Below are 13714 nucleotides of genomic sequence, written 5' to 3' on the forward strand. Positions count from 1 at the left end.
AAAGAAGATTTGGCAGTGAGTGGAAAAATAATTAATTTATATGTAGTTTAGTCCACTATGACCAATTGGTAAATATGTAATTACTGGATTTTTATGGGATTTTAGCAATGGAGTAAAGCTGGGTTGGGGACAAGTACAACCCCTTAAAATTCTGTTATTTGCCTCATGACTTTTGTCTTTTATCAGTGGCGGATCCAGGGAAGGGGTGATCGGGCAATCGCCCACTCTGGCAGGTGCATACTGCATGCTGTTTTAAACAAAATCAGAGCAGTCAGGCAGCATACTCTGCCTACCTGTTTCTGCCGGCACGGGCCTGCACTTAGTGTGGGCACGCAAGCAGCCCACTACTACTAAATCGCCCCCCTAAAAAAAGAAAATTAGATCCGCCATGTCTCTAATGTCCTAATGACTTATGTTTGCTATTTGGACTGTCGAGCACGATGGAGTTTTGTGGCGCATTACAAATAAACAATGATGATGATGATCATCATCATGATGAAGTGTGCCCATTATCCACTTTCAGTGGTTCAGCCTAAAAATGACAGCTTCCACTGTGTGAGGGTGACAGGTCTACTTTATTCATTTACTAAAAGAATACCAACACACTTTCATTTACTGGTACACAAGAAAAGCAGATTTAAAAACAAATATTGCCATAACATAAAGATACTTATCTTCAGGTCATCTAGACACAGATGGAATTTTGTTCTTTCACATTGATATTCCCAAACCTCTGTGCATCACTGTGAGATCTATTTGTGGTCTGAGGTCTAAAGGATTAAGTTCCTGTTATTGGAACAGGTTAAGGATGTATGCACTGGGTGATGAGGAGGGAGATAAGGGGGTAATTGAACAAGTAATGCAGGATGTGTATGCTAGAAGGTAATCCGATTCTTTCTAGTCTCTTGTTATGTGCACCTGGGCTATTTAATTTGTTTATTTCCAGAGCAGAAATATGTGCCTTGCTGCAGAAAGAAACAATAGATCCTGGATCTCTGTTTATAGGGACAGGAAGACTCAAGGGATAGTTTAGTGGTGGATCTGTAAGTTTGCATACAAATCCCTTAACCAAAGTAAACAGATAAGGTGAGGTCCTAAGCATCACTTTAAATAGTTATTCTTATGCAAACAGTTAAGGCTGTTTGGAAGAGTAAAATAGAAATCACCAACAGAAACCATAAAGGCACATAACACAGAACTGTTTACTTAAAGGGGAGATGTCACAGAAGTTCACACAGTGATCTTTTCATATAAAGAATATTATTTGTCTCAATACTTGTTTTTTGCCTGTAGAATTGCTTTGTGTTAGGCAGACAGAAACGGTCACACTTGGCTGCATTTACAATATCAACTATCGCACCTTGGTTTGCACACAAACTCACCATCACAAATAAACTAATGTATCTGCACATAAACTTGTCAGTGATACTGTTTTGGAGATAAGAAATATTTATTTTATAATCATGTGTGCAGACTGGTTCCACTATGATCATTTACAATAAATAGCTAGCAGAAATGTTTATTTCCTTAAACAACTGATTTGAAATCTCTACAGTGGATTGTTAAATGAGGATTGTTAAAACTACGACTCCAAGGTAGGCATATTTGTTACTACAGACCTGTCTACAGCACGGCCAGGATGAGGGTCAGGCAGAAACCATTACTTATAGCATACTTCCCAATATTTTTTATTAAAAAAAACTGTACAAATTAGTCTGCACCCCTGATCCGCCCAAATAACGCCCAATCCATTCACATTGTGTCCATTTAAAGAAAGATGTAACAATTGTATCAGGAAGAGCGTCCTGGGGTGATGGATACACGTGTTAGTCTGGTTTAGCACTGGCCAAACAGTAGTGAGAAGTCTAACGTGTCCCCTGGTCTTCACCAGGGGACACGCACGTTCACCAGGTGGGATGGAATTTGCAGCCGGGAATACGCTGGTCGCGGCCCTGCATAGTGGAAAAGAGGAAGGAAAAGAGGAAGGGGAATCTGAAAGCAGGTCAGCTGGCCGAGGACTGGTACAGTGTTGGTAGTAGGTGCAAACTCAGTATGCAAAAGGGAAACCCAATAACACAGGCAGTAGTACAGTATAAAATCAGGATCCGGGAGAGAGTGGCCGAAAACAAGAAAGGATGGTACACAAGAAGTTAATAGGCAAGGTAGCATCTAAGGGAGAAGCACACAGAAGCTCAGCTTCTGCAGCATAACAATAAGTCAGACCGACTTGGAAAACCTATTGCTCTGACACAGTTGCAGTGTCAGAGTGAGCTTTATATACTCTGCAGATCTGAATATGCCGTCTCCCAGCCACGATCATATGACTGTCCAAATCAGCAGATGCTGTCTTCTACACAGAGGCAGAGGAAATCAGCAGCACAGGAGTGTGGAGCAGGTAAGTTTTGTGACAAAAGGTCACACCAATTTCATAGCAGCTATACCCCTTTTGACCACAGTAAATCAAAACTGTTGGCAAGTATGGCCTTGGGTGTAATGAGGATTTGAGGTGCAGGTCCAGCAATGAATACTCTTTTACTGCTTTGGAGAATCACCACAACTTTGTCTTCAATACCAGCAGCAACATGAGAAGTATAAATGTTAGCTCCCGCCAAGTCCTTTCAGAGGTTCATAGTGGTCCGGGGAAACCCAAATTAAGAGGCCTCCCACTCCCTCTTTCTTAAAACACAAAACAAAAAAATGCATTAAGCTGAATTTAATGCTTAACTTTTTTAAAATTTACAAATAAAATAATGTATACGTATACAGATGTACTGGATTATTGGAGATTCCAAATTAGAAGTGCTTTTCTAGGTTTTTTTCTTCAAACGCAGCAATTTGGAAAAATCCAACTTTCACGATTAATTTTGAGCATGGCCAGCCCATTCATTTGTCCCATAGTTGAGCTATGATAGCTTTTCTTCAGCACACTGAACACTTTTTCACCAGAACCAATAGATGCTGGCAAACTGAGGAAAATGTGCAAAGCAATTGTGATATTCGGGAACCACCCACAAAAGTCCTATCTTTAGGATTTCTGTAAGAAGCTCCTTTGGCTTGCTTTCTATAAATTCTCTTCAGGAAATATAATTTGTCACTGAAATCTTGGGCACTATCTTTCTTATATGGTTGCGGAAAGTTTTCTGCTACAGAGCACAAGCCTTCATTACTCATTTTGTTGAACTCCCAAAGAAACTTAAACAAGTTACAAATTACTTCCAATTAAATAAATTGACGATGAATAGCAGACAGAATGGAGTCTACGAGTACATGGAAAATGCTGACCCTATAATGCTTTTTGGCATCTGATTGAGTAGGTATTTAGTGACTGGTGGAGAACTTGGTTGGAATCTCAATGTTGTTTTGCTATAATTTTGCACACTATGACAATCAGATCCCATTTATTACTCATCTGTTCAATGTCTTTGATAAGACATTTGAAGTTGTCCAGCTCAGCGTCCAATGTAGCATTGCATGCTTCAATTTGGTCGATCATTGTAAGTAGCTTTATCCATTAAGATGACAAATTCAAATTTCGACAAGTACTTCTTACTGAACTGAATTTCTGATTGAGTTTATGCAGTGAGATTGAGAATTTCAATATTTGATAAAGCCGCACCCAAACAATGTATATAATGTGCAACTAGTTTAACAGAATCAATGCGTGCAGACCATCTAGTTGAGGATATTATGAAGTGAAGCAGGGAGATGCTCTTTCAGAATTTCCCACCTTTGTGGAGAGGAACTGAAGATATTGTACATTTGTTGCACAGTTCCAAAGTAAGTAGTTGCCTCCTTACAGGATTCAGCGCAGACAACACCCACAAGGTTTAGTGTGTGGTTTCCACAGTACAGTATGAGTTTAGCTCATGCAGAATTGCTTATACTCCATTATATTTCCCAGCCATGTTAGAGCCATTGTCGTAGGCTTGGCCAATGCATGCTTGAAGATACAACTTTATTCTTATAAAATTTTCATGCAAATCCCGCTCAGAAATATAAAGAACAACATGCTTCTGTAATGACTTTGGCGAAGAGTAAACGGTCAATTGAAGTTACAGATAATATTGCTCTGAAAGCTGACATCCATGCAACATAATTTTCTTTGTGCAGTGTAAACTCTCATGTGATGGTATTCGGTTGTACAATTTCTTCCAATCTCTACTCAAGGTCCAACCGGATTGAGCAGATAAAACCAAATTGTTTGCTGCACTTTTCTTAAAAATGAAGCAATGCGCACAGTGGAGAGATTGTTTTGCTGTACTCCAGCATAACCAGTCTCGTCGGCAGGTAGGTTGTTCTTAAGTTGAAGATAAGGGAAAGCATGACTATTAGCATCTCGTGGAATATTATTTGGTATTTCAAAACTAGAAATTTTAAGAAATGACTTCATTTGGGCTGCATCGTTTTTGTTGATAATGCCAATGTCGATCCTGGTAAAACTTTCAGCAGAAATTAATTCTTGCTATTCTGGTTCTCGGCATTCTTGTAGTAGAGTTTCTGGATTGTAAACTGGATTATCTGCTCGTCTCGGTGTCTGTGGTATTTTTGTTGGCACATTTCCTTCTCAACAAATGTGTTCATTCACATTTTGAACTTAAGCCTCAGGCATTGAATTTGGAGCAGAATTGTCATCTTTTGCAGTTGCGGTGGTTTGGCTGGTTTTACTTTCAATTAGATTTGAACCTGAAGCTCCTGATCCTGAAGCACATGCTGTTGGATCACTAGGGTGAGGAGCGTTTTCTTGTACCGTTAATTTAAAAAATTAAGTTATTGGCTTTAACTTTTTAGATTTGGCTTCCATTCATTTTTGCTGTCGCCTTTTAGATGCTCCACTTTCAAATTTCCTCGAAAACATTGGATGTTTTTTTTGTAATATTCTGAAACCTCAATTGTATAAAATTATTGTTATTATTTGTTATCAAAATTGCAGTTATAAATTTCTGAAAACTGAATACACTTAAGCATGGGGGGGGGGGAATAAAAGGCTTTACGTCATGTCTGCTACCTCCCACCACAGCTCACACTGCCCGATCACACCTCACTACTCACCTCACAGCTCGCTCACACTTCCCCATCACAACTCACTGCTTTCCCACACCTGACTCCCTTCCCCCACAGCTCACACTGCCCCATCACATCTCACTGCTCACCACACAGCTCGCTCACACTTCCCCATCACAACTCACTGCTTAACCACAGCAGACTCCATTGCCACACAGCTCACACTTCCCCATCAGATCTCACTGCTCACCCCACAGCTCACTGCCCCTTCACACCTCACACTGCTCTTCTCATACCCTTGACCTTTTCCAGCACTCCAAATTTCTCCCACTATTTATTTATCCCAGCACCTCAATTGCCACCCACCCCCTCACACACACACTTACCCTAATTCTACCCCAGAAATCACGCACACATACACTAACCCTAATTCTACCCCAACAATCACACATGCATACTTATATTGAGTGTTTCTGGATGCAGCAACTCCTCCTCCCTGTGAGTCTGACAGCTGCTTCTCAGTCCATGTAGTCCCAACCCCATGCTCAGTCATCACTCTCCCTTCCTCTCATCTCGTCTCCTGATGTTCTGACAGACCTGTAGGAGCCAGAAAGAGACTGCAGAGAATGAGCCAGCGCACCACTTATATAAAACATTTCAGCGGATGCCCGACAAATGGATATTGTGGCGGCAGCCAATTCTGCCTCCAGGGCGGTCTGCGCTAAGGCACTGACCCCCCCCCCATTATTGATAGACGCATCATGCACAGTGAGCAATAAGTGCATGCGCTGCTGCATGCTGTGCCAATTTAACCAATGAACATGTTTAGGCACTAGCTTTCAACTTGTAATACTTGGAAGTTGCCAAATTAGCAAATGGATAAAGCTAAGCAAACAAAAAGTCGGAACACAAAAACAATAAGTTGAAAAATGTTGAGGCCCCCTTCCAGCCTGATGCTCGGGGTAACTTCCCCCCTAGCTTTTCCCCTCTGGTAGGGTCTGGCACCCACAGCACTGTCAAGTAGCAACCATACAATTAGTCCATCTGATTTGGGTGCCAAAATACCTTAAGGCACCACTTGTCTACAGCACTCTACTTAAGTTGACTTCAAACACTGCAATATCAAAGTCAACATTGGGATCCTTAATGGGCATGTTGGTAAACGTGGTTGGAAAAAAGAACACTATAGGCCTAGGTGTGCAGTCCTCTTCTGAATGCACTAACAAGCTGCAGTGAGGCCAAATGTAATCCGGCTAATTGTTCAACTTTGTCTCCCATGAGTAGGTCAAGCAACAAGATTGTCTCATTTGTGGCCACCTTTAATATCCCTGCTTTTGAATGGATACATATATTATGTGTCGTGAACAGAGAGAACGTACAGTTATTTATAAGGGTTAACCCATCACATAATTGTGGGAAATAAGGCCATAACTGCAGTGTAAATCGGGTATATCAATTGAATCCATTGATAAGTTGAGCTACTAAAATGTAAAATGTGAAGTCAGAAAGTCTGTTGTATGTGTATTTGGCGGCTCTGCACATCCCAGTCAGTGTCACCTGTAGCAGCTTCAAAGGGCCCCTGCTGTGAACTATATCCTGACACAAGTTAATTTTTGGACACCTGAATAGACTTCATGGGGCCGGTCACAGCTTGACATCCTTGCAGCCAAAGGCAGCATTGGAAGGCATATACAGGTATATAGAAATATGAGCTTCAAAGGAAAATGTCTTCATAGTTCATATTTTGGGAAATTTGGGTGGTACTCCATACTGAGGAGCAGATATCACACCAGGGTTAGTTGTGAATGACAGGTACTGGCGGTATCTGGGAACAGCTATAATTAGATAATCTTTGGGAAAGGTATGTCACATTGTCATAACTCCATCATGTTTGGTATTTAAATATGTGGGAGATTATGACCAGTTTATTGAAGGAGGAGTTATGTCTCTGGGATATATCTGTGAAGAATTACCCAAAAGTCAAAACCTTGGGAATATTTGTGAGCAAACTATAGTGACACCCACGGGACATCCCTGCCCCCCTATTAGCATTAACGCTGCCCCTGTGAAGACCGTTCCATTTCATGTTGCTTAAAAAACCTGTGTTGGGAAGGGGCAAATGGTCAGTCTTTTGGGAAAATCAATCCACATTGATAAGCTATCCATCTTCCTAGCCAATTTCCCATAGCACAGATTGTACAATTCATGTAAGTTATACTCTGAATGTAACCCCTTTTATTTTAAACTGCTTTGCTTGTGTATGTTATGTCAATTGTTTATTGTTTTTTTTAATATTTGAATGCCCAGTACCTTTGTATATTAAATCTATAAATTTAATAAGTGGCATCCTTGATACTCTAACACAGTGTCTCTCAATTCCAGTCCTCAGGACCCCCTAGCAGTACAATTTTTCCATATCTCCTTGCTGTAGCACAGGTGTATTCATTACTGACTGACACAGTGTAGCAGGTGGTATAATTATTTCACTGGTCACCTGGCAATCCTGCACTGTTAGTGGGTCCTGAGGACTGAAGTTGAGAAACACTGCTCTAACAAATCCATGCGTGTTAAGAAGAATATAGCTCGACCAATTTAACCCTTTGAATGCTGGTGTGTGATTTATTAATATATTTGACTAACCAGGCTAGTGGGTGCTTGCATTTACAATTGTTTAACGGTCTGGAGTTGTGAAGAGTTAACCCTTTGATTGCTGGTGTGGGCTTTGCTAACCTGTGGGTAGCCAGAAGCCTTGGGTGCCAGTGTGGGACAGTATATTGGGGTCCTATTGCCCCTATTCAATAGGTGGTGGCAAACCTGAAGTGTGTGGGGGTGTGAGAGCGCTGTTGTGGGGCTATTCAGTAGGTCTATAACCTGTGTGATAGGTAGAGAGAGACTGTGGGCCAGAATCGTGTGTAACCTCATACAGCAGACACTCTAAAGTCACGAAAGCTGGGAGCGTGTTTTTGACATTAGGCCTTCTGGTTATAAAACTGGAATCATTGACTTGTGGCAATGCCAGTATATTGCTATAATACTATACTGTAAAAATCAATGTTGATGTTTCAAATTATCTTGAAATATTAATGTTGGTGTTTTGTATTATTGCATTTGCTGTTTTGTAAAACAAGTAAACCCTATTAAGACTGAGTTTATGGCAAATAATATAATACAGTTAGTTTACTACAAATGTACTCTTGCAATGGAAGCTAGATTGTAAAAAAATGGTTTCCACCATATCCATATTTCACTCTACCTTTACAGCACTTATAACATTGTAAAAAGAAAATATTTCAGAAATAGCGCAAAGCTTGAAATTAAAACAATTTATACATATAAAAATCTGGAACTCCGAGAGAATCTGTTGAATAGACCAGTGATAACACTATTAATACATAGTTCTCAATTATGGTGCCAACTGTACAGTGGAAGATGTAATATGATGATAAGTTACCAGTTTCAGACAAACTGGCTATGATAACAGTCCGCACATTATATGTGCATATCCATTTGTGATTGTAGACACATGATATATGGAAAAAGACTCCAACAACTTGTGATATAATGATGAGTTAGCAGCTGGTGATGAACTGATTAAAGTGACAATCCGCACAACTTGTGTGCATGTCCATAAAACTTATAGTCACCAGGTATATGGAAAAGAGCAACTTGCTCAATGATCTGTTTCAGAAAAATGTTCCAACCTGTTTGTGGATCCAATGTTGTCTTGCTGGATACAGCCCACGGGCACTGGATTCTATGTAGTCAAAGAGAGAGTAAAGGAATCCAACCCCGGGGTTAATAACTGGTCAATAAATGCAGAGTCTCCAGATGTAGAATATAAATATCCTGACGCGTTTCTCGGCGTTAAACCGCCGTTTCATCAGAGGTAATGATGGTAAATCCTCAGAGGGCTTTTAAATACTGTGTTGTCCCGGTCATGTGATGTAAAATGACCAATCAGCATTAGGATCGTCTTATGTAGTATTTGACCAATCAAGAACTAAAGTCATTCATACAAACGTTAAGCTCACGATCACACCCGGTCACATGATCGGCATCAACACAATTAGAAACATACGGAGTTAATCAAGATTATGCACCATAGTAAATAGGAATCCAACCCAATGCTGTCTTAGCACTAAAACGAGGGCGGACAAACTGTAGGGTGCATTATAAGCTGCGGCAATCAAACTTATTAGGATCTTGTAGTACGATCCTATGTTGACCTGGTCTCGTAGTGTGAAAGTGATCAAACAGCCTTACGGTCATCAAGGAAAAGAGTATTAAGCCAATTAAAAGCTTATACATTCGGAAAAACCACAAAATCTCACGTGAACGTACATTTGCATAATAAAATGCCAGCTAATTGAAGAACATACATAATAACGCAACAGAACTTGTAAGCATCTTGTTTCATGTTGTTCGGGCACTGAGTTTAAAACAGAAGATCTATAGGATATATTCTAAGTGATAACAACAAAGATTTTCTTCTGTGTTTCAATACCTCTTGATACATAAATACAAATGAAATGAGTAGTGCCCAATTACTTGTTAATATATTAAAATTGAGGATATATACTGCTTCATGTTTGTGATTGACCTAACCAAATGTATCTCATATATGAGCAGTATTCACAAAAGGTTCCGCACTAATATAAATACTACACTAAGCAAAATGAATCATAAGCCCCCTAGTGGATAGACCACCTAAAACAAGTTGGTTTATCACTAAAAAACACATTGCTCATAAAGGTTACCATTTTGTAAACAGAACTCAGGCTGATCGACTTTTATTAGGTAAATCGCCAGCCAGAATATCTAAGGTCAATTAGTAAAATTATAAAATACAGGAAGTGCACTCAGACTAATAGTTGAATTTGCATAAAATAAATGAACTCGTCAATCACATCTACTTTGACGAGATTATAAATTGTTAAGTTCAATATTCTCATTAAGGCCAAGGGGCGACAAAGTTTTAAGCTTATATATCCAAAACGCCTCACGTTTACAAAGTAAATTATATCTATCACCCCCTCTCTTAGTTTTGTAGACTTGTTCAATCGCTCTGACTTTTAGGCCAGAGAGAATGCCACCCTGACAGGTGTTAATATGTGCCGACAAACTATGGGTCTTAACCTTGTTCAAAATGTTGCGCCTGTGTTCCAAAAAACACACATTCAATGATCTTATGGTGCGTCCAACGTATTGGACATTACCAAATATGGTGACCATAGGGAAAGTTCAGAAGGCCGGAACATCAGAGAGGTGCCTCAGACCTCTGCCAATTGCCACTCACCCCCTTATTTAGGGAAAGGCCAAACTCATACGTTACAGGCCACAAGATTTCAAGGGTCAAATTTGTCTACTCCAAAAAGGTCAAGAGAAGAAGAATTCGAGGATCCAGGGGAGGGGCCCTCAAATCGTACAAAAAACACACGCCGTTATTGAACGGCAAAGGTGTCTTCAACCTCTCCTCTAAAGTACTGACACAAGCAGACCTATCACTTCTCCAAAAAGGCCTTAAATTTGCTCCTGCAACCAAACCAAACTTATTTGATCTGTTTGTAGACCTTAACAGATACATTAGAACTCTCAGTAGGAAGAGATATTTTGCGATTAAATCCATTAAAAGAAATAAACAAGAGCTTTGTCCTATTATTCTGGATACTTATGATCAAGTAGCCTTGTCCTATCTAGAGTCCTTGCAATTGGAGAGTGGTGGTTGTGATCCTCCCTCCGAACTGAGTCTGTTTGACATTCAGACCAACATGTCCTCATGTAAATGCAAGAATCAATCAGAATTTTACCCACTCCAACATAGAGGTCCATATATTGAGAGTTTTTACAAACGCACCATGGAGGACTTCCAGAAGATTTGTCATTCTATGTCTCTCAAGTCAGCTATAGACAATCTAACCCATGTAGAGAGATTGGCTCTAAATGAATTGATGAAAGATACTACCATCATCATCAAGCCCGCCGATAAGGGGGGGGACGGTTATACAGAATACATCGGATTATCTCAAGGAAGCTATGAGACAGTTAGACAATGATTTTTTTCTAGTCTAGGTTAACATTTGATCCTACATTAATTTATCAATCTAAGCTTCGTGATCGATTAGATGATGCCCTTATCTCGGGCGTCATCTCTAAGGAGACTTTTTGGTTTTTATTCTCAAAGTATCCTGTAGTACCAACGTACTACCACTTACCCAAAATACACAAATCTCTTGTGTCACCACCGGGGAGACACATTATCTCTGGAGTGGGCTCTCTTACAAGCAATCTTTCCTTTTTTGTAGACACCTTTCTCCAACCATTTGTTGCGTCTTTGAAGTCACATATAAAAGATACTGCGAGTTTCTTACAACTTATCCGCAATATAGATTGGGAACCAACGTACTATTTTTTGACTTGCAATGTTGAAGCCCTCTATTCGAACATACCTCATGATCAGGGATTGGATGCTATTCAATATTTTTTGGATAAGCAGGAGGTTAAGGATCAGTTGCTGTCAGATTTCATACTTTCTTCTATTAAATTCATCCTGGATCATAATTATTTTTTGTTTGATTCACAATATTATTTACAGGTTCGGGGGACGGCCATGGGGACCAGTTTCGCCCCGAGTTATGCGAATCTCTATATGGGTCTATTTGAAGATCGTTACATATGGGATTCTGCTTTCGGGGCGAACCTGGTCCTTTATGGCCGTTATATTGACAATCTTTTTTTCATTTGGAATGGGGATTTATCCACCATGTCATTGTTTCTGTCTCATCTGAATTCCAATACCTTTGGCTTAAAGTTCACTACTAATTACCATCCATCCACCATCAATTTTCTGGATGTAACATTGAAATTATCAGGGAACAAAATAGTATCTGAAAACTTTTCAAAGGAAGTGGATACGTTAAACTTCTTGCACTATAATAGTAGCCATCACAAACCATGGCGAGACAACATTCCCAGAGGCCAGTTCTTATGGATTAGGAGAAATTGCTCGGAGCCAGAAGATTACGATATCCACTCGCATAAGCTATTCAAGGCTTTCCAAGAGCAAGGATATCCCAATTGCATTCTGAATAAGGCACTTTTGGAAGTTAATGAGATTGATAGGTCTCAATAACTCACCCAGACCCCGAGACACACGAAGAAAGATAGATCTCTATCTTTTGTTACCCAGTTCAACTCAGCAGCAGGTGCTATCAAACACGCTATTAATAAAAATCTTTCCTTATTAGAATAAGATGAATATATAGGTCATAAAATTAAGACCACCAGTACTGTGGTTTTTAGGAGAGCTAAGAATCTTAAAGAAAAACTTGCTCCTGGTTTCTTTAGAAATCCCATCACGTCAGAGTCTTTATCCAAATCTGTACAACTAGCAGATAGGTGGCTAAGTAGACAAAATGGTTTTTATAAATGTGGCAAACTTAAATGTATTACTTGTGGCTTTGTAGATCATCAGATGAATGAATTCTTCTCCTTTGTATCAGGGGAGAGTTTTCTTATTAAGAAAGTTCTCGACTGTCAGTCCAATTTTGTGATTTATCTAATAAATTGTGTCTGTGGTGTCCAATACGTTGGACGCACTAAAAGATCATTGAATGTGTGTTTTTTGGAACACAGGCGCAACATTTTGAACAAGGTTAAGACCCATAGTTTGTCGGCGCATATTAACACCTGTCAGGGTGGCATTCTCTCTGGCCTAAAAGTCAGAGCGATTGAACAAGTCTACAAAACTAAGAGAGGGGGTGATAGATATAATTTACTTTGTAAACGTGAGGCGTTTTGGATATATAAGCTTAAAACTTTGTCGCCCCTTGGCCTTAATGAGAATATTGAACTTAACAATTTATAATCTCGTCAAAGTAGATGTGATTGACGAGTTCATTTATTTTATGCAAATTCAACTATTAGTCTGAGTGCACTTCCTGTATTTTATAATTTTACTAATTGACCTTAGATATTCTGGCTGGCGATTTACCTAATAAAAGTCGATCAGCCTGAGTTCTGTTTACAAAATGGTAACCTTTATGAGCAATGTGTTTTTTAGTGATAAACCAACTTGTTTTAGGTGGTCTATCCACTAGGGGGCTTATGATTCATTTTGCGTAGTGTAGTATTTATATTAATGTGGAACCTTTTGTGAATACTGCTCATATATGAGATACATTTGGTTAGGTCAATCACAAACATGAAGCAGTATATATCCTCAATTTTAATATATTAACAAGTAATTGGGCACTACTCATTTCATTTGTATTTATGTATCAAGAGGTATTGAAACACAGAAGAAAATCTTTGTTGTTATCACTTAGAATATATCCTATAGATCTTCTGTTTTAAACTCAGTGCCCGAACAACATGAAACAAGATGCTTACAAGTTCTGTTGCGTTATTATGTATGTTCTTCAATTAGCTGGCATTTTATTATGCAAATGTACGTTCACGTGAGATTTTGTGGTTTTTCCGAATGTATAAGCTTTTAATTGGCTTAATACTCTTTTCCTTGATGACCGTAAGGCTGTTTGATCACTTTCACACTACGAGACCAGGTCAACATAGGATCGTACTACAAGATCCTAATAAGTTTGATTGCCGCAGCTTATAATGCACCCTACAGTTTGTCCGCCCTCGTTTTAGTGCTAAGACAGCATTGGGTTGGATTCCTATTTACTATGGTGCATAATCTTGATTAACTCCGTAT

This window comes from Mixophyes fleayi, chromosome 9, assembly GCF_038048845.1.
Source record: "Mixophyes fleayi isolate aMixFle1 chromosome 9, aMixFle1.hap1, whole genome shotgun sequence".
Classification (NCBI taxonomy): Eukaryota; Metazoa; Chordata; class Amphibia; order Anura; family Limnodynastidae; genus Mixophyes; species Mixophyes fleayi.